This window comes from Ambystoma mexicanum, chromosome 11, assembly GCF_040938575.1.
Source record: "Ambystoma mexicanum isolate Mex_15411 chromosome 11, UKY_AmexF1_1, whole genome shotgun sequence".
Lineage (NCBI taxonomy): Eukaryota > Metazoa > Chordata > Amphibia > Caudata > Ambystomatidae > Ambystoma > Ambystoma mexicanum.
In genome coordinates, this window is record NC_090934.1 from 1,215,460,396 (window position 1) to 1,215,484,264 (window position 23,869).

Sequence of the window (23,869 nt, forward strand, 5' to 3'; positions counted from 1 at the left end):
TTGCCTGAACTACTAAATTTCGTCTGCCTCTTAAGAACCATTGCTGAATTATTGCTAGAGTGAGCCTGACTCATATTAACTAGATACCACTCACCCTGAACCTCCTGAAGGGAATTAAAAGTATTTTCAGCATATTCTCGCTGCATTGTCACCATATTCAAAGCATTTTGCCTGTGTTTCAACTTCTATCCGTAGTCTAAGCTTGCTGGGGTGAACTGAATTACATTTGATTGCATGTCTGAGAACTGTGTGCTACTCTTCATTTCCTTACATTGTATAAGGGGGGGGGGGTGGATTGCCAGAGAAAAGTGATTACATTGTTTTGTTGAAATCATATTGAGTATTTTCTGTACTGCCTTTCATTCAACATTGCATCCATCTGAACTTATATAAAGCATTCTCTACCACCTTATTCTTCTGTTCCTATTCACAAGTGTGCTAGTGCCAGACTATCCATTATTGATTACTGCTCAGATTAAGTGTGATATTCAATTATTAATTCATTATAAAAGTGTGATATATATATATTGTTTAAATTCTCAAATACACCGTTTAAACTTGCAAAACAGAACTACTTCTTGGCTCAGTGGGGTCAGGGGGGTTCCAAGAGAGGGGTGTTATATAGGGGTAGTCATCCAGAACTCATGAACTGGACATAAAGATATATCAATAAGGGTTTTCATTCAGTATCCCAGACTAGGCATTGACTTAGCTGTAGTGCTCGATTGAATCCTCTTACACACTCTTGGTGGGTGGGTGTTTGCTTTTCCATTTCAGTACTATTGCCCTTTTGGCCAGTAATAATCCCACATTCAATAGCTTCTGCCACGTTGTGTTCATCTTCCCTGTGGTCCCTAGTAAGCATATCATTGGGGACCATTCTATGGGTTGCTCTGCCATGTCATCCATTACTTTACATACATCTGCCCAGTATTCTCTCAACTGCGTACATGACCAAAACATGTGGAGGGTGTCGGCCTCTTCAGACCCACATCTGGGACATGTGCCATCTGTCATTGGGTATATGCGTTTCAGTTTAGCTGGAGTGTAATGTATCATGTGTATGATCTCATAGTGTATCAGTTTGTATCTGGTATTGCATGATATATGTTTTGTTAGATCACATAGTTGTACCCACAGTTTGTCACTGATCAGGTGTCCTAGATCTTGCTCCCACCTCTCTTTGGCACCATGAATGACCGGTGGACGGGTATGGATTATAATTTTGTATAGTGTGGAAGCAGATATTCTACCTTTCCCAGCAGTGAACATATATCCTAATCATAGGTGTATCACTGGCTCTGATGGGAATTTGTTCCACACCTTCGCAATGGCAGATCTCATCCGCATGTATTGCAGTTTTTGTTTAGGGGTGTCCCCCACTGTTTCCTTGAGCATTTCCCATGTTACACATTTCTCATCATAAAACAAGTGCCCCAATTGCATGATACCCTTGGCACCCCAATGTTTTACTACCTCTGGATCCAGAGTGGGAGGAATATAATAGGTGCCCCAAATGTGCATACTCGGGAGGAATAACGTTTCCAGTCCCTGTATATTCGCTATTTTGGCCCAGGCCGTGTATGTGACCAGTGCAGGGTCAATAGTATTGTAGCGTTTGGGGCGAGAGGTCACCAAACCATGGAGGAGTTTAGCTGATTTCGGTATTGGGGTCATGTCCATCAATAGAGTGGGGTCAAGGTAGTCTGCCGCCGTTTGCTGCATAGTGTGCTTGAGGAACCAGATTATAGACCTTGAAGTCTGCTGCTGTCAGGCCACCTTGAGTATATTGATCGGTAATAACCCTCCAATTCATTCTAGAGTGTGCGCCCTATACCAATGTGGTGCATGCCACTCTTACTTTTGTGAATAGTGCCCTACTTGGCCATACCGGTACAGTGCTAAATAAGTAAAAAAGTTTGGGGAGAATTATAATTTTAATAAGGGTGATCCTGCCTATCATTGATAATGGAAGGGCTCTCCACCGCTCCATCTTAACACAGAGGGCGTTAGTCAGTACTTCATAGTTCAGCACGCGGGACAGCTGTTCCGTTCTAGCTACATATACCCCCAGATACTTAATACGAACTGGACTCCATAGAAGTCCGGGGAGTTCCGATGGTTGAACAGCTGCATCTGTGAGGGGAAAAACGTCCGATTTGGCAGAATTCAGTTTCAGACTCGAGTATTTCCCAAATGTTTTAACTACTGCTAGGACCCTACCCAGAGTGCACCCGGGATTTTTCAAGTATAACAAGATGTCATCAGCATACAGTGTAATAATCTCCATCCTGCTCTCAAAGAGTAATCCAAATTTGCCATATCTCGCCCTCAGTAGATCCGCCAGTGGCTCTATTACCAATGCGAATAATAGGGAGGATAATGGTCAACTCTGACGCGTGCCTCCCAGCAGTTCCATCACTTCTGATAGTGTACCGTTAATACTTATTCTAGCGTAGGGACGTGTATATAACACCCTGACCCACTTAATGAAGTTAGGACCAAACCCATAGTTCTACAGGACCCTGAACAAAAATGGCCAATAGACCATATCGAAGGCCTTTTGCATGTCCAGGGATACTGCCACCCCTTGTAGTTCTTCCGGTATTGCTGCTAATATGTTGTGGCAGCGCCTAATATTTGTTGCTGTTGATCTGCCTGTTAGAAAGCCCTCTTGGCCTTCGTGGACCATATATGGCATTAGTGGTGTTAATCATGTGGCCAGGATCTTAGCGAAAATCTTGGCGTCAGTGTTTATCAATGATAGTGGCCTATATGAGCCACAATCTTCGGGGGGTTTCCCTGGCTTAAGTAGCAGAGTGATGATAGCTTCCGTGGTAGTCGCGGGTAGCTCCCCATCTTCCTGGGCTTCAGTCCAAATGGCATGCAGTTGGGGGATGAGGAGTTCGGCAAACTCCTTGTAAAATTCTGCGCTAAGGCCATCAGAGCCTGGTGCTTTTCCATTGGGTAGCGCCTTAATGGCTTTGATATCTCAGCAGCAGTGACCAGGGCTTCAAGTGCCTCTCTGACGGTGGATGATAGGAGTGTCGTCAGTATTTGGGCAAGATATTGATCTACCTCAGAATCAGTGGCAGTGCTCTGTGGAGAGTGTACATGTTTATAAAAGTCATAGAATGTCTCCTCGATCTCTCATTGTTTTGTGGTCACAGTTCCATCAGAGCGTGTTATAGATGGTATACTCGTGGGTCCACGCTCACCTCATACCATTCTTGCCAGTAATCTGCCCGGGCGTTCTCACTCCCCAAATCATCTATCAAAGTAGCGAACCTCACGCTTGGCAGCTTTCCTAAATTCTTCCACCTGAGTTTTGATATCTAATCCTAGCTGGGGGGACGGGAATTGAGCATATTGCTCCTGCCTGCTGGTGATGTCTTTTTCCCGCCGTGTCAATTCTCTGCGAAAGTCTTTCAACACTCCAAATTCAGTTGACATTGCGGTGCCTCTGATGCACACTTAAGCCTGCCATAATAGTGCCTGGCTGGACACCAAGCCTTCATTAATTTCAAAGTATTCCTCCATATGTTGGGCTAGTGACGTTTTATAGACCTGATCTTTCAGCTCTGCAGGTTTGAACCTCCATGGGTGTCTAGGTATTTTTATCTCTGGGATCAATAATGATATTTGGATGGGAAAATGATCTGAGTACGTTCTAGGGTGTATCAGTGTGTCGGTGATCCAGACTAATGCTTCATGAGATAGTAGCCATATGTCTATTCTGGAGTGCATATCATGCACCGAGGAGTAACAAGTGTATGCCCGTTTAGCACCATTTAGGGAACACTATGCGTCTCGCAGGCCGAGGACATACATGTGGGTCAGTATCATGTGGGCTGCATTGGTCAGAGCCCTTGGCTGATCCAATGTGCGGTCAAAATGTGTATCTAGAATGGTATTAATATCACCGCCACAAATCAGGTGAGCCGTGGGGTATCTAGCCAGTTTCCCGAACAGTGTGGAGTAGAAACCGGGGTCGTCTACATTGGGTCCATATATATTCTGTAGTAACACCTCTCTCTCCTTGACGGTGCCATGAACCAAGACATAACGGACCTCTAGATCAATCTCCGTATTGAGACATGCAAAGGGGATAGATTTATGTATCAAAGTTACCACGCCCCTAGCGCGACTTGAATACGATGTGTAGTAATGATGTGGTCCCCAGTTGGGGGCGAGTTTCTCTGCTTGATGGTTCAGCAAGTGAGTTTCCTGAAGGAAAACTATCCTGGGGCCCAACCTAGTAATGTAGGCCATATTTTCCTTCTCTTTATCTGGGACACTAGCCCCCGGACATTCCAGCTTAATAATTTAATAGGGTCTTTGTCTACCTTAGCCATTATCATGTAATCTCTTCTGGAGATGTGCAACACGTCTATATCTGACTGTGAGTATACCTTCAACTGTTATCAGTACCTGTGTGTTTTGAACTTTAACTCCCTCGCCACCCCTCCCACTTCTGATTGACCCCCTCTCTTCTCCTCCCCCAACCTCATAGTTACCCAAACTTCCACTGACATTCATGCTGAACCAGAATGACGCAACTGAATTATTGCTGCTTTAGTCCGGAACGTTGCAGGAGCTCACACAGGAGTGGACATCTAGCCGTTTGCGCAACAGCGCCCCCATGTGCTGAGTTGCTTGATTATATGGCCACTGTCAATCACTCCGTACCTTGCCGTTCCAGTGCTGGTCCGAGTTCTGTTAGTCTCATATCAGTAATAGAAATAGCAGCATGCCTAGCTGCCACCAAAGAAGCCTCAAACTGAAAAAAAAACAGCGGTCCTCATTAAGTCTCTGAAGCATCTGCGTTCAAAGTCTGCGTGCCATGCTGAATCAACTATACACATCCCCTGCATTTGAGGACTGGGCAGAGTGAACACTGCATTATCTCGAGTCCATTACCATATTCAAATAGCACGTGAAAAAAGGGGGTGGGGCCTAAGGGGGCATTTTCATATTTGCAATATGAAAGCCCGCCCCAAAGGCAAAGAGCTGATTTTGTTTTTCCATAGGGTCAGGAGAGGTGTTAGTAGAAAAGCCTTGCACAAGAAAAGCAGAGTGAAGAGTTTTCAAGTGGGGTCAGGGGGAAAAGAGGTTGACCAAGAGAGCAGGTAGAGGACGGACGATGGTGCAGAGCATAGAGGAGATTATGGCGGATACTGTTCGAGAAGAAATGTTGGTAGCGCGAGAGTTGTACCAGATAGTAAGAATGAGGATATGAGTGAGTGAGGGTTTGGTGGGGTGAGTCAGAGGGGATTAGGTGTAGAGTGAGGAGGGTGAGGAACAGAGGAGAAAAGAACGGAGACTAGAGGGGAGAAGGAGAGAGGAGAGTGCTTGAAAATCAGAGGGACAGATGAGGGGACAGGGTGGAGACAGTAAAAGGAGGAATCGAGAGAGGTAGGGAGAAGTGCAAGGGTAGAGCAAAGTGGATAATAGAAATAGGAACATCAGAGAAAGGAGCGTGAGAGAGTATCTGAAGAGAGTACCTGTTAAGGCACAATCCTGAGAAAAACAGTACCCATAATCTGGTGAGGGAAGTGATAGGATAAGGAAGCCCTGAGAAGAACGCCCAAGGGAGCCAGATAGATCAGGCTGGAGCCTTTAGGCCATCACGCTAGCTAGATCTTAGATGGTGGGTCGCCCTTAGAAGAACACCAGAGGGAGCCAGTTAGAGCAGGCTACAGGCTTTAGGCCCTCACACTAGCTAGTTCTTAGATGGTAGGGACGCCCTTAGAAGAATGCCAGAGGGAGCCAGATTGATCCGACTGCAGCCTGTAGGCCCTCACACTAGCTACTTCTTAGATGGAAGGTACGCTGTTAGAAGAACCCCAGAGGGAGCCAGATAGATCAGGCTGCAGACTTTAGGCCCTCACACTAGCTGGTTCTTAGATGGTAGGGACGCTCTTAGAAGGACCCCAGAGGGAGCCAGTTAGGTCAGGCTGCAGTCTTTAGGCCCCCACGTTAGCTAGTTCTTAGATAGTAGGGGATAACCATCATAAGATAGCACTCCAGTGTCTGGGGACACCTAGGGAAGGGAGGTTGGAGCCCATGGGAAGATAAGAGAGGGACTCCCACTAGTATGCCTTGACCCCGGCACAATCCGTTACGAGTTAGAATACTTTATTTTGTTTTCTTTAAACAACACTTGAACCTCACTTTGGAGTCCGGAATTTGTAAGGCCATATGTGAAAGACTTTATTGGTCTATGGAGCAGCTAAGAATCAGGGAAGGAAATTGGCTGCCAGCATCGCAAAGGCTTCAACAGCTTGTCCCGCGCGGCCCAAACAGTGACGCTCTCCACCAGAGCTCAACATTTTTCATGACGTGTCTAGCTGCTGGAAATACTGCTGACCCACCATTTGCCTGATGTTCCCGTTGGCTGCTTTTGATTGCTGAATTAAGGTAATTAGCGTGTTCCCAAACGGCCTGTCTGCTGCAATGCTCATTTTCTCATAAATAGTGCCCACTTAGCAGGTGCGTTCGGTAGGGCAACACCGGCACGTGCTGCCCTGGGTCACAACTCACGGTGAGCGGTTCCACCCAGCCAAGGAACCTTTTATGATGCAGAGACCGAATTTAAGCTTCCCTCCATTTCAGGGCCCGGCTGCTCTGTCGATGGGGGCCCCAAAACCCAATGCAACCTGGCACAGACATGTAGCCCTGGTGCCTCTTTCAGTCTCCAGGTTAAAACATAAATTCACTAAACCATAACATTTTAATCGTAAATCTGGTACGGGAGGGGCGCCTCTATACAACCACATGCATGACACATACCTAAGAAATTAGACATACTATGCATTGCAAATTGTTGGGAATTGTGCCACTCTTTGGGTTATTGCTCTCAGTGGGGAGGTTACCGAGGCCAAATGCAGATGTAGGATTCATCAAGAAATGTGCAGTTACGACGCAGGAAAATCATATTGAACTATGCACAAGTGGATGATCGTTCTCTATATGTTTTCACTTCTTCCTTGCCTGGGATTCGAAGTTGGGTTGTGTGAGGCTGCGTTACATTGGCTAGATATGCTGGTGATGCAGTCACTGGCCACACTGGACTTGGAACATTTGTGCGGGCGGCAGAAGGTTCGAGTCCCGGGACGCCCCCTGGAATTGCAGCAGAGTGGAAAGCGCCTCTGCCCTCCTTGGCTGAACAGATGGAGGGAGCCTACAGTTTTGGCAGGATCCCTCCCGTGATGTTTGTGTGTTCCTCAGGCTAGAGTGTGGGTTGCAGACGGGAGACACCCCTTTCTCTTGGGCTCAGCTAGCCGAGCGAGCACCAGGTCCCTTCTGCTGGGACTGCTGTGAGGAGCTAGACGTGGACGAAGGAGAAGAAGACAGACTCACAAGGTGCAGAGCTGCACCGGGCACTCCGCCTGCTGCGCGGCATCAACCTCCAGTGCATTAAGGTGCAGAGGATGAGAAAGGAGGAACCATCTGAGAATCTCTCATGTGAAAGAATAGCCTCCCTGAGAAACCACTGTACTGGGGGCGGCTCGGCTTGGACGAGGGACCCGTTGAGCAAAGATGCTTAAGGGCAACACTTTGACAACGTTATTAAGTGTTGTCTGCACTTTCTTTGTTGGCCAAGCCTATCTTTTTCCAGTCTAGAGCTGTATGCTTTATTTTTTTGATATTGTCTTTACTATAACACGTCCTGGCTGGTGCAATTCGTTTTCCCCCTTGCCCCCAGCTACAGAACTCCATAAAACAGGATTGTGGGACTTTGGTTCCTCACTCCGTTCCAAAGATTGAGCCAGGTGGGGGTGAGACCCTGTGAAAGATGGGGAGAGGGTAAGTACCATCTGATGAAAGGCGTCACGTTATATTGTACACAGTTGCCTTTCATAACACTAAAGACCCTTCAGAAAGAGACCAGCACAAATCCCAGCACTGTTTGATGGGTCCCCAGGTGGAGCCAAAACACCCATGGCTGTGCATAGACCGTTGGACATGCGTGGACGGGGGTAACTGCAAGGCACTGGTTTTAGCAGAATTAAACCAATTCGACCCCTTTGAAAGCAATAGTTTCGGACTTTTTTCTAAAAAAATTTGTTCAAACAGTTTAGTGTCTGACCGCGGTATAACGTTGTTCAGTCTGTTTACTCTTCTCTTATCCTGGGGTTCAGTGTCACTCATGCTCCCCTCCTATCATGGAGCGCCTTTCTTTTTCTGCACCTCTGCCTGGTGATGGTTGTGGGTAAGCCCTTTCCTCATTCTGGCAGGATTTTTCTCCACTCTCCTTTCCTTGCCACATCAATGTCAGCATATCCACCTCATGCTTTGAGTCTAGTCATGCAAGCCGTGGTAGAGGCAAGCGCAGGCAGTCAATTGATAATGGGGGAGTTCACCCAGAGCCAAAAGATGAGAGGTGGCCCAAAACGTAGAGAAGAGGCCCATGGTGTGTTGAACTCTTTGACGAACTTAGACGGTATAGGTCAATTCTATCGCAGGTTTTTGCATCGAGGGAGAAATCATCAAATCCTTTTCAACACATTTTACCGCGAATGTATGTGGGTGGGTGAGTTAGGTTAATGAAAAAGGACGTTGAGATTGCGTGGCGACTCCCCATTTGCAGCAAAATGTCCTACAAAAAAATACATTTCAATGAATTCTCCCTCGATGAAAAACTCCAGAGGAAATCACAGAGAAACTTCTGTCACTACCATTTAAGAGCCCATGAGAAGGCACTTGCTACCTTATGGCAGTCTACAAACTATGGCTCTTCAGATATATCAGGCCTTCAACCTCCATCAGCGCTAGCAGAGTTAATAGCGAGGCGCTATTGGGGCTTGTTGGACAAAACAGGTTGAGCGCTGCAAGTTGTAGGATCAGAGGTACTAATTTCTTCCTCCCGTAGTTGAAAGCCTTACCTCAATTGTAAAGTTTTCACCCCTCACCACACTGTTTATATTTAATGGGGTGTAGGATTGTTTGTTCCATCTTTGAACTGCACAAAAGTAGTTCGGCCGGCAGCAGTTTTCTGTTCATGATATTTGGGGCCACTCTGGGATTTTTCAATACACTATTCTGGGGTCAAAATTAAGTTATTGGGAATGTGCAAATGGGGATTGTCATGGGATTTTCCAATTGTAAATATACGGGTTTGTTCATAGTGGCAGTAGACATCAGTGTGTTAAACTGGGAATATATTACTGGAAGCGTACTGAGAGTTTTCAAACTGGGAGTATACTGGAATTGTGAAATTGTCAACTGTGAGTTTACTAAACATGTGTTGACTGAGAAACTGACTGAGAAACTGAAGAGAATTGTACAATATTGGCAATGAGACATTTGGAATATACTGGCATAGTGCAAGCAAAAAATGTTGGGAGCATATGCAACTGGGAATATACCGATATGCAACAAACTTTGTGTACGCTGGGGTTGTCAAACTAGCTATATACTAAAGTTGCCCAGACTGGCTACATACTGAGATTTTGCAAACTCAGAGTAAACTAAAATTTCCAGATTGGTAATATACTGGTGTTTTGGAATACATGGGGATTCTGTAACTAGGAGTATGCACCCAAGATGTATATAAACCACCCATACACAACCACACATCAAACACCACTCTACTATAAACAAACCAACCCAAAGTGATCCGTTTTTGCTAAGCTGAAACTACCAACAACACATCAAATTGTAATTGGTAACTTATAACGCATTTAATAACCATAGGTTTCTAAGCGCAGACCCGGGATAGAACCTGTGCTGCTCAGCATCATCTTGCTTCCACGACGAGTGTGTTGCCTCTATGTTATCCTTCCGAGGTAACTCTATCTTGCACTTTTCTCTCTCAATCCCACTAACAAATCCATCCCAACCCCCTTCCTTTTCAGATCCGCCTGTGCACCTGGAGATCATGAAAGTGGCAGTGCAGCACGGTATTAACCACAATGACATAGCATAACATAATGGGATTTTACAAAGTGAGCGTATGCTCATATTTTCTAAATGGAGTATACTCGGATTGTGAAACTGAGTACTCTTTGATTCAGTGGCAGATGGTGCATTTTTTCACAAGACGGTTCTAAATAGGTCCTGATAATGAGCGTGAGTGACTGACTGTAGTGAGGAAGCCCCAACCAACCTAGCATGGTACTGGGATGGGGCCTTTTTCCCCCACTCACACCATCTCCCAAAGAGACTTTATAAAAAGAGATGTGTTAAAATGGGGCCTTGAACAGGCACATTTTTTTGAGAAAACAGGCAAAACGCATACAATTTACAATTTTAATTATATGGCACTGTAACAGCACACTCATGTTTGATGTGCTGACTAATGCCAACATTTACACTATAAGAATACAAAGATTTCCAATGTGGCCAATAGTGCTGTACTGTCCCAGTAAAATGTATTTTTCAATTCAATTCTTTATTGTGTGATACATTCTCACAAGTGAAACTTTTCACACATACACATACACAAAACAAGAACAAAAATACCATTATGATTCACAGTTACTACATATAATTCCCAATTACGTTACAATAGAGAACATGTCTCAGTAAAAATACTTTTTTTTCAAGTTCATCACAGTTATAACCAATTGATCGGAGGGTCCTATCAATGGGTTCCACCACACCGTTTCCCACGAGAGCAATGCTCTATTTTTAAAATATGACTCAAACATAACAACCTGAAGGTTATAAAGTGTTGGGCCTACAACAATTATGTGTTCAAAAGTTTCTGTAGCTGTCCTACATAAACAGTGATTGTGCGAATCCTTAGGCAATCTGCGCCTTATACCTATGACCTAATTTGTTAAGAACACATTTTATTTAATCCGTAGCCAAAAGACTCTCAATTGTTTAGACATATGATTTCTGAACAAATTCTGCAATTAATTATAAGACTTTATTATGTCCATGCAGAAATGCTCAAAGATCTTATACCACTCAAGACACTGTCTATTCATTATCCAGTCATTTTCGTAAACATGTTCTTTTTGACCTTGGCAGGGATGCACTCTAAGTCATCCTACACAAAACCCCTATCCTCTAACATTCCCAACACACCATTCATCCATTGGGGTAAGGGCCCACACTCACCCTGTTTAAAAAGGAGATTCACTTGTTCAAAAATAGGTTGAAGCAGGAGGAAACAAAATACTTCTGAGTAGTAAAACTCTTCACCAAGCATCAATAGCCTCCAAGGAAACGAGGCCGAATATATTCCAAATAGCCGCAAACGGGGTATCCATAGGAAGTTACAAAATACGTTTCCATACAAAAGCCTCAAGCTTACACCAAGCCAGGCCCTCCTCTCTAACCTCAGCCCCATAAGTTAACTAAGGGGCCGAGACCTGATTGTTCATCTTCAGGACGGAAAGTAAGGAGAAACACCCATATTTTTGATCAAGTACCCTCAGTTGGGTGACTACTGTGATCGCTTCAAACTTGAGCGCCCAGTTTGCCTGGGCCAAAGAACCTTTAGCTTTAAGCATCACACAAAGGTATTTAAAGTCAGACACCACCGCCTTTCTCAAATGGTTGATGTACCTGCTAAAATTAGGCCTACCAGAGAAATCCCTATTGCGATTTACCACCAGTATTTTGACTAAGGTACATTAAAATCCAAGCCAAGGTCCTTGAAATAATCACCCACTGCTTTTAGAGATCTATGGAGGCCTATTGTGGTATAATACATTAAGAAAAGGTCATCAGCGAATAAGAGGGAATGCAGTTTCAGGGAACCCAATCTTGGGGGGTTAACCAGAATACTAGATAAACACGCACCCCTGACGTAGTCCATGTTCAACATAAATCCAACCACAGTACAAGCCCCTTTTGTCCAGCCTGACCTTTAATCTAATATTGGAGTACAAAAGCTCAAGAACACTAACGAGGGAATCCGGACAGCCCCACACCCTTAGCATCTGCCAAAACCTACCGCGATCAACACAGTCAAAGGCCTTTCACATATCCAGAAAGGCCAAAAATACACTGTGATTAGACAGAACCACCTGATTGGACACAAGCTGAATCACAAAGCAATTCAACAAAGTTCTAGTAGCTTTTCGAAAACCTGACTGGTTGCGATCCAACTTACCAGAGTCCTTTGACCACCGTTCTAGAGGCTGTAAAACAAAATGTGAGTAGATTTTATAGGAGGCATCCAAGGCAGATAGGTCGGTAATTCGCAGGATCCAATCTATCCCCCTTTTTAATAATCACAACAAATATAGCCTCCTTCCAAGCCTGAGGGAACTGATGGGTCACAAGAATGTTTGTAAGGCCATCAGGTCCTAGAGCATTAGAGGATTTTGTCCTTTTAATGGCCATAAAAATTCCCTCAATATCTATGTTAAAAAATCCCTATAGCTGAGCATCCATAGATGACGATCCAGCCCCCTGTGGGCTGGTCCCCACCATTGGCCAAAGGCAGAGACACATAAAGATTTCTAAAACAGGACTCCCGAAGGGAGGTGGATATTTGCTGCAATTGCAAAGATGTTTGAACATTAGGACCTCTTATTGGTTGCCAAAAATACGCTGAATCTCTAGAGGCCAGAGCACTTAGCATACATCCAGTGTCCCTTTGCAAGTGTATATACCTATAGCCTAATAACCAGTTTCTGTATGCTTGCTTCAACTATCGGACAATTGTGCTAGAAGTAGAACCAAGTTTACTTGCATTTCTGATATCCCGTCCTAATATAGTTTTCCTACACTGACCTCTTTGTCAAATCTGTGCGTAGGTTCTGGGTCACACTTGGCCCCATTGAAACTTTGCAATGACATTAGACCTCTCAGTAGGTCCTGCATATATGGACAAACGTCGGGGCAGACAATGGAACGAAAACACCATTGGATAGAATCTGGGACACCTGAGCATTAAAGCAGGGGCAAGTTTTGGGCGCTGTAGAATAGCATGGTCTCTAGGTTTCCCTACAATTGGCCCCAAGTTCTGTAACTCGGGACCAGGTATACAGGCCCCTCCCAAAGATGCAATCAACAATGAATGGTCACTAAATGAGCTATCTATTACCTCCAACAAGTCAAAGCTAGGAAACAAAGCGCTTGAGGAAAATGTATAGCCCAGATTACAACTAAGGGCACCGTTTACCATGTATAATTTGGTGATCTGTCCCCCTCAATATTTCCATTAAGAAGTCGCAAGTCAATATTGTCCAAAAAGGAGCGAAACGCAAGCCCTCCATCCCTAGCTGTACTGGAATAGTGGCGATTGGCACCTAAGTCGTACCAGTGATTATCAAGACATTCTGAGTTAAAAACTGCCACAATAACAATGCCCTTATTGGTTGATGCACAGTGAGAATCAATCACCTTAAAGATGACTAACAAAAACATCAACCAGTGATATATTGGCAGGATTATGGTAAACATTCAGCACTATAAGTGAATTCCAACTACAATCACCGGTTCACACCAAGTTATTTTCGTACCCAGGATATCAAGGCGACCTAGCAACACATTTTCCATGTAGACCCAGGAGACACCCGGCAGGCACTCATCAGGCACCCCACGGGCCTGCCTCTAGGAACTTTCCTAGCTGGCTCGTAAATGATGGAGAAACCATCTACAACTGGATTGTCCAGCATAAATAATTCTTGCAAACAAATCAAATCCACCATTAGCCATATACCATCATTAAGATGGAGGTGGATAAACCTGTGCCTATTCCATGACAGGAGCTTAATAAGATTATATCACTTAGAGCCCTTTTTATGCTTGTGCAAAGAATTAATAATATATGACCAATCATAAACCACTGAGCGCTAAGGGCCTAAGCACTTTATACTTGTATTCTCAAAATGTTGGTTTATAATCAATGGTTCACGAGGATCACGGTTAGGCCCACCACCTCCACCTAGACGTAAATCGGCAGAAGTTGTTTCAACTCAGTCTTCAGACAACTGATGCCACAAATTTAACAGACAAGCTGATTCAGCCACAACCACGTTTTTAATCAGCTGAGTGTAAAAACCCACCTTTACCATATTCTTGCAGTGTTTTTAGATGTTAACAATTGTAGGGTAGGGGGTTCTCTAAACACTGCTAATATGTATTGGCGATTCAGGGGATACAAGTCCTTTACCTTAAAAGTGTGCTTTTAAACACAAGTAAAACAACTCCTCCCCTGACTGGTCACCTGACCCAAGCACATCTACCTGTTGATCAAGCGTTTTAGCGTCCTCCTTCAGAGATAACTTAAATGCAGGTGCCCTATTCTGATTTTTCGTGCTGTCAGTTCCAGTATATGGTAGAATATTGCCCTGTAATACTTTGTGCTGCATACAGTTTCCACAGATCAATGGCAGCACTTTCCTGATCCTTCATGCTCCCCGTCCATGCAATGCCCAGCAATCCTGGATCCTTCTCCCCACAATTACCATCCCCCTTTCCCAGTCCTCACCCAAACACACAAACTGCAAGCTCAGGCACACATTCACATTCTCATACATAAACACACACTGGACAGTACCTTGCATGCACCATGCCCACAAGCACATATACACATATTTATGGTATTAATGGATACACAACATTTTTTTTGGTTAACTCCCCTTAGTTCAGTAGCTGCACATGGGCTGTCTTAGAAATCCTCAGAGGCAGCTCTCAGACAGTATTGCAGTAGGATTCTGCATGCAAGCAGAAAGGAGGGAAATGGTAATTAACACCTCTCTTGTTTGCTGTATGTGTGTTGCCACTTTAATTTCCATGGCCATGAAATGCCCTGTCTGCAGGGATGCACAGAAGCCCCCCTACACATGTATGGGCATTCAGTGCCCAACCAAGCATGCCCAATATGTCCAGCAAGGGTGGGGATACAACGCCCCACTTGACATTTGAGCATATGGCCCTTCAGGAACAAAATATGTTTTTTATATGAAAAATACATCAGGGTGACATCATACTACGTTGAAATAATGAAAAGAAAAACTATCAAGGGTCTGGATTGCTTAAGGGAGACATCTAAGTATACTTGTCTATAGGATATAGGAGCTAGGATTGTTGTTGGTTGGCCCTTATCAGGTGGACAAGTTATACCTACCTCTAAAAACATGTAATTTCAGAAACATTAGACACACAGTTTCTCATTGGTCTTCAAACTATAAGGTCCTTCATTATGTGGACTAATACAATTAGATGGCATGCTTGTGCGATGTCTGGAATATTCAGTTCATTTGGCAGCACTTAAGGCAATACCCAGGAAGCAGGGAGATCGGACATGAAGCTACCTCATCACCCAATCAGCCCAACATCTCTCATCGCCCATGCCTTCTTCCATGAAATTGTCTTTGTACTTGGCCTTGCAGAATATCCTCGTTTCTGAGAATGCACAGGAGGGAGGGCAGTCGCTATTGTGTCTGGGACGTAAAAGTTCAAGCTGTATTTACATCCTTGGCTTACGTGACAGGAGACCACGATTTGGTCCATATTGCAGCTTTTAAATGCTCTAAATCAATTCAAGTTTGGCATCCTCTGTTTTCTATCTTCCACCTTAATGCGAGAAGGTTCATCCTCTGCATACTTGTTCTCGTTCTGAACAGATAGCTGACCTTGCTTCTTGAGTCTTGACTCCTTGCCAGGCAGCCTTGCCTTTCAACTTCATAAGCGTATTATTCTTGGTGCAACACAGTTTTCTATTCCAGCTTCATGGGTTCTGGCCTACGAAATTCATGATACCAATGCCCAGTTTCTATATAATGGCGGCTTTGCCTGCATTCTATTCACTACTAATAGCCAACTTCTATGATGACTTAATCTACCTTGCTTTTTAACAACTGTACATGTATTGAATGATTAGTTTTCTGCAGCACTTTGTTTCTTCAGGATCTATACATCATCTTTTAGGCAGTACATCAAGACATCGTGCACACTTCTTTATGACATCATCAATTCATTGGATAGCTTCTTTTCACACTCCTTCAGGTTTTTCCTCCCGCAGGTTATCATTATGTCAAGGGTACATTCAGTAGAGTTGTCTCAATGGGTATCTTCTTTCATACACTTGCTGCAGTACAGTATTGGTATTATGGATCGTGTTAGGCACGGCACAATTTCATATCTCCAATACACAGGAGGTAGGGGGGCGGGATCTCCTGCAGATGCACACAGCTGCTCCTCGGCACTTTGCATGGATCAGTGAGCCTGCACTGCCAGGAGTTGCTGCAATACATGGCTGGCCAGGTTAGAAGTGCTCCCTCCCATGTTTGCTTCATCAGAGGGAGACATTAGGTTTTACTCAGCCTGCTCTCTAACTCCTCCATAACTGGACGCAGGTCAGAACCCTTTTACTCATAAAGGAAAAGCCCCCACAGCTTTGATTGTGCTTTCCGGAACTATATTAGATTTTTCCAAAATGGGTTAAACTGGGATCTTGAAATGGTAACTTTACTGGGATTGTGTATACCAGGGAATTTACTGAAGTTGTCGAAATAGGAGCATATTGGATCACTACAAATTAGACTTTAAACTGGGATAAACTCAGAGTATAATGGGAATGTCAAATTGGAAAGTAAACTAATGTTGTAAAGGTTTGATTAGAGTGTGATTGGCGAACCCATAATTTACCGGCTTAATGCAAACACAAAACATATGAGAGATACCAAACAGGTGGTCTAATGCTAGTCTACGAGCATGTGTGTGTGCTGGGCTCATCAAACTGGCTGTATAATGAAATCTTGATTAACAGAACCTGCAAGCAACCTTTTGGCATTGCCCAGCACCCAGTAGACAGGAGCTACCTCTGCAGAACCGGGGGCTAGTACATAGCATGGCACAAATCTGACTTCCACATGAGATGCCTTTTGAAAATGGTATCTTAACCATTATGATGCTTTGAAATGTATCGTAGATTGTACCCTTTATTGTCCTTTATACATTGTACTGAACATAGTTAATATTGGTTTTGTATGTGTACCTGGCACCAGTTGGTACAGGGAATCAAAGGTAGCTACTGATGTCCAGCTAACCAGGATCGTTTAGGATGCCGCCGGAACAAAATAGTTTCCAGCAACTTCGAACCCTGTACTGAAGTTGTGAGAATACATAGTGATATTTTCCAATCTGGGAGTTCACCGGTATTGCCATATTAGGGGGATACTGGTATCCTGACAACAAATGGTAATTGATATGGAAGGAATATACTCAAGAGTGAGATCTCTTTGAGCCCAGAAATTCTGCTACAAATCCACACAATCCTTTTAAGAGGACTACACAACGGATGTGCATGATTAATTCTGTAAAAACAAGTGTTCAAACTTCTTGAAGCAATTTCATATTATTTTATTTTGTATTTATTTATTGAACATTTGTGTGGCACCTACACAGCAGAAAGTGTTTCCAGGCCAAACAAGACTAAGGGGGAAGGGGAAACAGAGGATGATAAAAACAATAAACGGCCATTCGGATTGTGCAATTGCAGCTCACAGAAAGTGCTGGGGGGGCAGGTCAGGGTGAAGGCAAGGTAAGGGGAGAGGGAGGGGGAGCAGGAAGAAAGGGGTCCCAGGGGCTGGATAAGTGCTAGGGGGAGTCTAGAGGGCAAGTGCGGGGGAGCGGGATAAGGTTAAATAGTGCGAAGAAGGGGGTGAACTTGACTCAGTAGTCTAGTCAGGGAAAGGTGCCCGGATGCAACTGCTACTGAGGTGAGGGGGGTTGCTGGGACAAACTGGTCGAGGGGGGGGCTGGTCCCTGTATGACTCAGAAGGGACCAGGCAGCCAGTTGCAGCAGCAGAGGGTATTAGCAAGGAATGGGAGAGTGAAGGAGAAGGAGAAAAAGAAGATCTTGAGAGGCTTCCAGAACATAAACCGGTCTGGCTCAGGGAGCCCATTCCAGAGGGAGGCTCCTGCCAAAGAAAGAGATCTACCATCCCCACTCTCTGCTAAGGATAAACGTCTGACCTGCAGAGAGTTAGAGCTAGAGGACCAAAGGATTCGAGCAGGGTGGTATTTATGGAGAAAGTTGGCTGTAGCGTGATCCCTAGCCCCAGAAAGCCTTGTGGATGATGCAGAGGGTCCTGAATTTGGTCCTTGCAGCCTCCAAGAGTCAGTGAAGAGATATTAGGGCTGGAGAGATGCAGTCCTTGGGCTTGCAGCAAATGATAAGTCTTGCAGTCCTATTCTGGATTAGTTGGAGCGGGCAGAGGGAAGAAAGAGGCAGATTGAGAAAGAGGCTTTTGCAGTAGTCCACCCCGAAGAGAGCCAGAGCTCTAGAGAAATTGTTTTTCTGGGGGAAGGTGAATTAATGGAGCATACCTCTGAGGATGTGAAGCTGAAAGTGAGCCTTCTTGGCAAGGTCAACAATATGAGGTTAGAAGGAGAGAGCAGAGTCGAAGATGACATCCAAGTTGTTTGCCTCTCAAGCGGGTGAATTGAGGGGTCCCAAGGGGGGCAGCAAGAGAGTAGGAGGGAAGGAAAGGGGGAGTTCTGTTCAGGCATGGTGTGCTGCGAATGATCTCTGTCTCAATGCCAGTAAGACTGAGATCCTTCGCAGCACACCATGCCTGAACAGTAGTCAGACAATCAGGAATGAAAGAGGAAGGAGAGGAGGTAGAGGAGAAAAGCTTAAAGGAGAGCTGGTTGTAATCTGCATAACACTAGAAGTGAGAAAAGAAGATGGAGATCAGGTGGGCAAGAGGAGCAAGTATATTCTAAAGAGCCACAGTGAGAGAATAGTGCCCTGAGGGTTGCCACAGGTAGACAGCAAGGTAGAGGGTAGAAAATGGCCCAATTGAACCTGGGAGGGCCTATTCAAATGGAAAGAGGAAGCCAAGCAAGCCAGTGTCTGGTCTGTGATGACCTAAGTATCGCTGAGTCAATTTAAGAGGGTAGCATGATTGACAGTGTCGAAGGCAAAGATCAGATCAAGGAGGTTGAGGACAGATGGAAAGTTAGAGTTGAGAGCAAGCATTAATGGGTGTTCTGGAGAGCAGTTTCTGCGCCTCTGGCTGCTCTGAAGCCAGACAGGTGGTCATGGAGACAGCCAGCAGCTTCAGTGTGGTGGATTAGTTGGGAGATGACAACATCTTCACAAATGTGCCCAAGAAGGGGGTGGTGAAAATAAGGTGGTAGTTAGCTGGGCAGGAAGGGTCCGCAGATGTCTTTTTTATGAGAGGATGAACAAGGGAGTGCTTGAGAGGTGAAGGGAAGGGGCCAGTGGCAAAAGAGTGATTTCAGAACTCAGTCAAGGAGGGAGCTAGGGCAGCAATATTGTCATTGATAGTTCTAGAAGAGCAGGGAAGCACCTGTTTGGAGGAGACTTTCATAGAGCAAACAGTCTTGGTGAACTCATCCAATGCTATGGGTGAAAAGAAGGAGAGTAGGAGGGATGGAGAGGTGGGGCCGAGGGAGGCCTAGATGAGGGTAGAGCCTGATGGGAACTTGAGTAGAGTGAGGACAGGATGTGATGGGTCTTGGTTGTGAAGTGGGAGGCCAAAGCCGTGCAGAGGGCCTGGTAAAAAAACGAGGAAAAGTAGAGACTGTAGTAGGATTGGCAAGTTCCCTACAGATTTGGAAGAGTTCAGCCATTTTGTTGGTGGCCCCAGAGAAGCAGGCTTGCATATGGGCCCGCTTCTTAGACAGGATGGAGAGTCTGGAATGCATTTGGAGCAGGCGGCAGGTCAGTTTATCAGAGGATGTGTGAGAAGCCAGTCACTTCTGTTCCGCAACTCTGCACTTGCTTTTCAGTGAGTCTAGATCAGAATCATAACAACTGTTGCACTTGGAGGCAGGCTTAATGCAGATCCTCATGGCAGGGGCAAGGATGTCAAGGGTGTTGGAGATGAAGAGGTGAAGGTTAGCCAGGACTGAGACAGAGTGGGAATCAGTAGTCTATAGGGGTGCCAGACCCCCTCCCCAAACTGAGTACTGATAACATAATAGGCAGATCAATAATTCCAGTATTGCAGAAATCGGAATTATAGTGCTTACATGGCACAGCACATTTTTGGGTTAGAATGACACAGGAAGTGAAGAGTGCCTCAAGTATTACAGACATATCACGAATATGTAAAGTTATATTCTGAAAAAGAGATACAATATGAGAAATGCTGAAAATGTAAGTAAAGGCTCCCCGTATGGTAGCACAATGGTAGATTGGAATATCTTTCAAAATGGATGCAAAATCCCAAAATGGTGTCTTAATGGCAGGTGTGGAAATCCTGACTAATGGTGATAAAAGAATGTTTTTTGGCAGCATCACATTGTAAGATAAGCACGTCTGGTCTGGAAGGTTAAATTTGGAACTTGGCCGGAAAACCAGATGAGACCCATAATGAGACAGGTCATTATGTACTTTTGAAGGCCAATTTAACAGAACAGTTGCATGACTTGGCAACATTATTGAGCGTATATTTATTTCTCTACAATATGAGACACTGACTAAAACGTGGCAGAACCTCGAAGAGTAGATAAGAACTGACAAGTGAGGTGTTTACAATTGTTTTTGGCAGGAGTTGAAGGATGTGTAATTGTGTTTGGCTGGGTCTAAAATAAGCTTATCAGCCTAAGCGTCAGTCAGCAAGTGTTTGCCAACTATGAGCTAATGTGGCCTTGGTGAGTTACAGATAAGCCACCCAATCAAAAGAAAGGGAGGGCTTTTTTCTGGCTAAAAGGACCTATCGGATATATTCTCTGAATTTGCAGGAGGGTGTTGCATCATTCAAAAAAAGCCTATATAAGAAGGGAAGGCAGAATGACTGGGTGTGCTTTGTAGAATGTCTTGTAACCTGTAAATAAAAATGGCTGTGAAACCCCCCCGAGGGCCCGTACCTTTGTTCCTGTCTCAGAGTCAGAGTTCACAGATGCCAGAAAACTTGATGGGATGGAAAAGGACCCTCCTTTACACTCAGTGGTGCAGCGGAGAAGGAAGAAGGCGGCAAAGGCTGCTACTGACACTCGCATCATCGGTTGGATGACAGAGAAGGATGCTGGCAGTGCGGGCAGAGCCTCAGGGAGGAAAGGAGGCAATAATCAGACTAAAAGAGAGGAGCATTGAAATGGTTAGAGAGAGAGGGAGAGAGAGAGAGAGAGACAGAGAGAGAGAGAGAGAGAGAGAGAGAGAGAGAGAGAGAGAGAGAGAATAGAGGGTAAACTGAGATTAGCACATCCAAAGTATGCCCGGCAGAGTGGGTTGTACCAGAGGAAGATGGTGAGAGAAAAAGAATCACAGAGGTTGTGGAAGGGTAAGGCTGCATCAGGGGAGTCAAGATGGATATTAAAGTCTCAGAGGAGGAGAAGCTTAGAGGTAGAAGTCAGGGGAAAAGAGCTGATGTCGGCCCACTCCGATAGGAAGGGAGAGAGTGGCCATATGGTCACAATTGGTCGCAATATTGAGAAAGCACACTATAGCAGTCAGACATTGGGCTATTGCTACCTAGATAAAGGCCAGGTGGTTCATCATCTGATTTGTATTCGAGCCAGATAATTAAGAATTATCATTGGTGGTGGAAGGTTTAATGTTCATTCTACATGCCTTGAATCTAATCCTAAATACTCCTACCCAACTTATAGAACATAGGACACATTACAACATATGTACCATAGCAATATTGCTTTCCATACATTTTGATATGACGCTTCTCCACTTTTTCATCCCAAATATATAGCTTAGTTAGTGAATAGTAGAAGTCTGATATGTATTTAAAGAGCTACAATTTGAAGTTAGAAGGAATTAGTGTGGGATATACATTATCAAATGGTTTAGATAAAATGTCTGCCTCAGCTAGTTGGCCCTATAATTTTGATGAGCTTTCTGCTCTCCGAAGTCCATTTGTTTTTCCTGGGACAATATATACTTCCGGTGCATTTTTTTATATAATAGTTGTTAACAGATGGATTTGTAAAAAGGGGAATATACCAGGTTTGTCAAGCAGAGAGTATACAGGGATTGACAAACTGGAATTAGGTAAACTGGGTGTCCAGTGTGATAGTCAAACTGGAAATATATAGATTGTGCAAACTTCATAGATTATTATATTGTTACCTTGGGAGTCTGCTAGGGTTGATAAACTTGGAATACACTTGGTTTGTCAAACTCTGAACAAACTGGAACTTGAAAAACAGTGAACTTAAATCTAGAAGTGTACTGTGATTAAGCAAACTCAGAGTTTATTTGTATTGTCAAACTGGGAGTGCACTGGAATTGTGTAAACAGGGAATTGTGATGGCACATGGGAGAAGCTAGAGGTTGGGAGTGGGTTGGCCCTGGGCACCAGGGACCACCACCTGTTCTGTGATACAGGTTCTGAGGGTTGTATATGGAGAACTCCTGAAGTACCACACCCCTTCCATACCCTCATCTTTAGCCATGCCCCACTGAGGACCAGGCTTGCTAGAAACTATTGTGGCTATTGTCAGAAAAGCCAATGGCTTGTGTCTGAGGAGTGAGTCCCAAATAAACACCCTCTCAATAGTGAAACTGCTAAAAAAAACGATATTAACAAGAGCAGGTTCACCGGATCACTGTTGTTATCCGACCCGTTGAGCTACTCCAAAAACGAACAGTGTGTTTTAGGCCACTTTGGAGCAGTCTCCAATGGGTGGGATTCTTAGCCATCGCCACCACATGGTATATGACTCTACCCCTCCCGTCCTTTCTATCGGCGGGATTTGGTTCCATTTGTGGGTTTCACCCATGAATGCCCTATACACCACTTCCCCGCCCTGCTCCACTCCACTCCCTTCCCAGCCACGTCCTGGCAATTAAATGCCCACCCAAAGCAAACATACTCTCTGATCCTCTGCTCCTCTACCTAGCCACTTCAGGCACTTACCTGCTCCACTGTGAGTTCCTGTTTGCAGGCTGCTACAGGCCTGTTCCAGAGCAGTATGCTGTCTTCTCTAGGTGCTTCCTGGTTGGTGCCTTTAAGATGCCTGGAGAATAGCACATAATGGAACAGTGCACAGCTGTAATGCCTGTGTGCCAAGGAATTAGAACACCCAGAAGAAAGGATCACCAGAAGAGAATCAGGTACACATTCAATATCCATATTATAATTTACCCACCCTGGCAGCCCATGCACACAGAAGGCAAGAAAATGAAAAATGGGATACCCATATGGCATGCAGGTGCAGTAAATGGACAACATTGTTCCCTGAATAGAGTTTTCAGCGCAGATTTCAGTCAAGTGAAAAATGGGAATCCCACTTCAATGGGGCTCCAGGGAAAAAGTTCACAGATTCCAGATTATGAATCCCAGGTCACACAAGTCAATCTGTGGATGAGGACATTGTCAAGATCCATGATAGTAAGATTAATCAGCACAACACATGCATCAGGCAAGGCAACTCTGGAGAAACAGAGCAAAGGTTGAGGATCGGGTAGGCGGCAGAAGTAATACAACATGATCATTAGGAAGAGATGGTCCAAAACAATGAAATGGATGTCAGAATACTCAAATCACCAGAGAGCATGACATGCTGAACAACTAAGAACTCCCCAGTTTGATTGGTCACAAAGGAGCGGCTGTTTGGTGTTCATATAGTGCTTTCCCATGATGCACCACAAAGACACAATCCTTGGGGTGCCCGTTCACCTGGAAGTTCCGTGGAGCACCCCAGCGTGTTTCATGACAGGACTACAAGTGAAGACTGCTGCTCAAAGACTCTGCATGTCCTTCTGTCTGCAGGACCCTATAGTGGCAGAGGCCCAGAGCTGCCAGAAGGAAGTTAGTGGCAAGCAGTCGCTTTAATACTTTGGCAATTGAAGCTGTGGTGGGGTTCACCACATAACGCCAGTCGGCTGGGGGAATAGTGGACACTGTTTATATCTCCAGGCTCCATCACAACACACAGAGATACACACAGCTGACACAAACCTCGCACTCATGAGCCCCAACCCGTTCCAGCATACATGTGCACAGCAGCATCAGGCAAGGGG